Genomic DNA, 5,000 nt, shown 5'->3' on the forward strand with positions numbered 1-5,000 from the left:
TACAAAATTTTCTTGAACACGCGAGCACATACATAAGTTATACAATTTGGGCTGTGAAATCATCTTTTTAATATTTCATTTATGTTGTTTTACCATTTGTTTTACTCTTTACTCACTTCTGTATGACAGTGAACCAAGTATGCAGATATATATTACTTGGTTCGTATGTTCTGTTCGGGTAAACTCGTGCAAAGGAGTCTGGCTGTAGGGGGTCGGTTGTCGGTACACGTCTTAGGGGAGCATCTCTCCAGATGGTTACAGCCGTTACCTGTTTGTCTTAAGGTGCCAATTTGCATACATCTCTCACCCCCTCTCTTTCTCTCTCTCTCTCTCTCTCTCTCTCTCTCTCTCTCTATATATATATATATATATATATATATATATATATATATATATATATATATGTATGTATGTATATAATATATATATATATATATATATTATATACATATATATACTATATGTATATATATATATATATATATATATATATATATATATATATATATATATATATATATATATTGCAATCTTTTTAATTCCGGATATTTTGTTCCTAACATTAATAATCCGGTTATAATTCTGTTCTTGATATTTTCATCTCTCATACTTGTATCTTTGATGCTTCATCTCTTATACTTCTATTTTTGATACCTTCATCTCTTATACTTCTGTTTTTTATTCCTTCATGTCCTATAATTCTGTTTTTGATGCCTTCCTCTCTCAATATTCTATTTTTTATTCCTTCATGTCCAATACTTCTGTTTTGATACCTTCATCTCTTATAATTTATCTTTTATTCCTTCATGTTTTGTTTTAACATCTAATAATTCTACCTTTTATTTTCCTTCATCTTGAAAACCTGTTTTTTCATGATCCGTTTTTTATCTTTTATTCCTTCATGTCCTATACTTCTGTTTTTGATCTTATCATAATTCTATATTTTATTTTATGTCCTATAATTCTGTTTTTGATACTTCCATCTCTTATAATTCTATCTTTGATTCCTTCATCTCTTATACTTCTGTTTTTGATACCTTCATCTCTTATAATTCTATTTTTATTCCTTCATGTCCTATAATTCTGTTTTGATACCTTTTTATAATTCCCTTCCTTCATGTCCTATACTTCTATTTTTGATTCCTTCTATCTTTTATTCCTTCATGTCCTATACTTCTGTTTTTGATACCTTCATCTCTTATAATTCTATCTTTTATTCCTTCATGTCCTATACTTCTGTTTTTGATACCTTCATCTCTTATAATTCTATCTTTTATTCCTTCATGTCCTATACTTCTGTTTTTGATACCTTCATCTCCTATACTTCTGTGATACCGTGAGAACTTATTTTCTGGGAGAGTCAAACATTTCCTAAGAAGATTAATTTGGCAAAACTTTCAGGAAGCTCATAACTCTTGGAAATTCCTGAAATTCCGATCTTTAACCAATAAGTGCTTAAAGGAAATCTGTATTTTTCCTTTCTCTAGATTTTTAATCAGTGTATTGCTTAAGCAAATATAGGGATTTGCCCTTCAAAATGTGCTTTATATAATACTCTCTCTCTCTCTCTCTCTCTCTCTCTCTCTCTCTCTCTCTCTCTCTCTCTCTCTCTCTCTCTCTCTCTCTCTCACAACTAATTAGGTGTTATTTCCACTTACATTTTTTCTCCCGCCCTCCCGTCGTATATTGATTCCCAAACTGCTGCCTTCAGTTTTGCACCTAATTACATAAATAATTCAGGCTTTCGGCTCCGTATGATTAATAAACCAAAATTTCACCTGTATCGGTAATTCATATTTACTGAACAGTCTCCTATCCAAACATGCAATATTTTGAACATAGATGAAGTTTGCATTAAACTGAGAAACCTTCGTTTATTATACTTCCAAGTTTAAGGGAGCTATCAGGAGATTTTTACATATTATCCTTAGCCTTGTGATCCTCGAACATTCTCCAGGCTTCCTTTCAGTAACTGATATGGCATTAATGAAAAATAGCGTTTTTTTTATGCATTTCTTTTTTTTATTACTCTGTGAACAGACTGATTTACCTTTTTAAATGTTTTGTTTCATAGCAACCACGTGTCGCTTCTCTCTCTCTCTCTCTCTCTCTCTCTCTCTCTCTCTCTCTCTCTCTCTTTCTCTTTGCATATATTGCTTCTTGCCATCAGACTATTAAATTCTTTTCCCATTTATATATATATATATATATATATATATATATATATATATATATATATATATATATATATATATATATATATATACATGTATACATATAAATACATATATATATATATAAAAATTTATATATATATAGAGTATATAATATATAATTATATATATATACATACTGGCCTCAAGGTTTAAGCTTGCAAGCAGTTACAAACTCTTCACCATTGAGATTACTCTGGTTCGAAACTTAAAAGAAGACAGAATAATCTAGGCACTTTGAATTATACGGATCGTACGTCTCTTGAGCAGAGCTGTGAAATATGCATTTGGTAGTCAGCTGATTTTGTAGTTGGTTGTCAGTTGACTGCTGTGGGTTTAGTGTGGGAAGAAGTACAAGGGGCTAGCTACGTCATCCCATAATATTTAGAGAGAATCTGAAGACCATCACTTTGTGGAACCTTGCATCTATATTGAAGAGGCACACACCCTAGATATATATATGTATATATATACATACTTTATATATACTATATAAGTATATATATGTGTATATATATATATATATATATATATATATATATATATATATATTTAAAAAATTCAAATATTATTTCTAAAATGCAAAATGCAGATCATCATTAGTACGTCACAAGGACCAGAACAAAAGCGCCAGCCAGCTAGCAAATGAACAAGCAACTCTTTGAGTCCGTCACTCAGGGCGAATATCACTTAGACACCGAAAACAGAAGAAGTCACGTACCAAGAGAACTCAGAGTTGTACTAAAGACCAGCCAAAGAGAATATTGCCCGCTGGACGGCTGACCTTTCTTAGCGGGTGCTGACTAAGCGGTGCTTTTACGTCTTCGGAAACCAAAATGATTGATCTGTTGACACACACAGAAAAAGTGCATAGCACTGACTTCTTTTTATACATACACACACACACACAGATACACACACATATCACATATATATATATATATATATATATATATATATATATATATATATATATATATATATATATATATATATATATATATATATATATATATATATATATATATATATATATATATATATATATATATATATATATATATATATATATATATATATATATATATTATGATATTCAAAGAGAGAGAGAGATTGCTCCGATGAGCTTCCATAAAAAAAAACTGGGTCTCGTTCATTTTGGAGATCATGCATACAGTATAGAAATCAAAATTTGATACTTATGCTGCGTTAGAATTGCCACGATAATATCCTCAAGAACTATTTTGCCAAAATTGTTTTAAAAATCCTCAAGAACTCTTTTGCCAAAATTGTTTTATCGTTCTAAATGTACTTGTAAATGTATTTGATCTTTTAGTTTCCTTCAGAATAGACAGAATCTGAATATGTTTCTTGTGGCTGAAAATAAGAATAAGTTATTTTTCAAGTAAAATTTAATCTGTTACATAAAATTTACTGTAATAAAAGCTATGAAATTCCCACAATAATACAATTCGCTGACAAAACGCTGGCTATTTATTCTAGAATGGTAAATGCAGCTAGTACGGACTTGATTCGTTCATCGGGTGCTGGCTGTATTGCTTGGTTGCTTTCTAATTGTATGTCCTAGTTTTGGAATTTTCCTCTTGCTTCCATTTATCTTATCCGTGATGATATCCCATTCTTCAAGAACAACCTTTTCTGATTTTCTACCTATCTCCATTATTCTCTTCGTCCTTCTTCTGATTTGGACGAGATAGTAGGGACGTTGGAGAGGGCAACCTCTGCATTAGAAAGAAATGGGAAAGACAACAGTGTGAGTATTGAAAATTGTTCACAAAATACAAAATATCCACATTAAAAAACAGAAAGAGCAGAAACATAAGACAATATAGGGTATTGAAAATGGTAAAGCTATACTGAAAACACAAAATGAGGAAATAGAACCACATTAAAAACAGAAAGAGCAGAAATGGGAAAGACAATAGAGAGGGTATTGAAAATGGTAAAGCTCACGAATGAAAACACAAAATGAGGAAATAGAACCACATTAAAAACAGAAAGAGCAGAAACGGGAAAGACAATAGAGAGGGTATTGAAAATGGTAAAGCTCACGACTGAAAACACAAAATGAGGAAATAGAACCACATTAAAAACAGAAAGAGCAGAAACGAAAGTCAATAGTTCATTTGGGAGAAAAACAATGAAATGCCCACATTAAAAACAGAAAGAGCAGAAATGGGAAAGACAATGAGAAGGTATTGGAAATGGTATAGAAAACACAAAATGAAGAAATAGAACTTATTAAAAACAGAAAGAGCAGAAACCATTAAAAAAAAGCCTCAAGAAAACACAAAATTTTGAAAGACAAAGTGTGTATTGAAAATGGTTTTAACTGAAAACCTCATGAGAACCACATTAAAACAGAAAGAGCAAAAATGGGAAAGACAATTTATCGTTCCACATTAAAACAGAAAGAGCAGAAATGGGAAAGACAATAGAGTATTTGATCTTTTGAGTTTAGAACCTTAAAAACAGAAAGAGCAGAAACAAAGACAATAGTGTGAATTAAAAATGGTTTCTGAAAACACAAAATGAGGAAATAGAACCACATTAAAAACAGAAAGAGCAGAAATAAAGACAATTGTGTATTTTAAAGTTCAACTGAAAACACAAAATGAGGAAATAGAATTAAAACAGAAAGAGCAGAAATGGGAAAGACAATGAGAGGGTTTGAAAATGGTAAATTTAAAACACAAAATGAGGAAATAAACCACATTAAAACAGAAAGAGCAGAAATGGGAAATTCCCAAAATGGTAAATTCGACT

The 5,000-nt window shown here is 30.7% G+C and overlaps 1 protein-coding gene across 6 annotated transcripts in view; it reads right to left on the reverse strand.

The window, feature by feature from the left end:
- Nucleotides 1–5,000, reverse strand: part of LOC136849064 (kinesin-like protein KIF26B) — a 591,672-nt gene that overhangs the window by 283,668 nt on the left and 303,004 nt on the right. The window lies entirely within an intron of this gene.

Source organism: Macrobrachium rosenbergii, chromosome 20 (assembly GCF_040412425.1).
Source record: "Macrobrachium rosenbergii isolate ZJJX-2024 chromosome 20, ASM4041242v1, whole genome shotgun sequence".
NCBI classification, from domain to species: Eukaryota; Metazoa; Arthropoda; class Malacostraca; order Decapoda; family Palaemonidae; genus Macrobrachium; species Macrobrachium rosenbergii.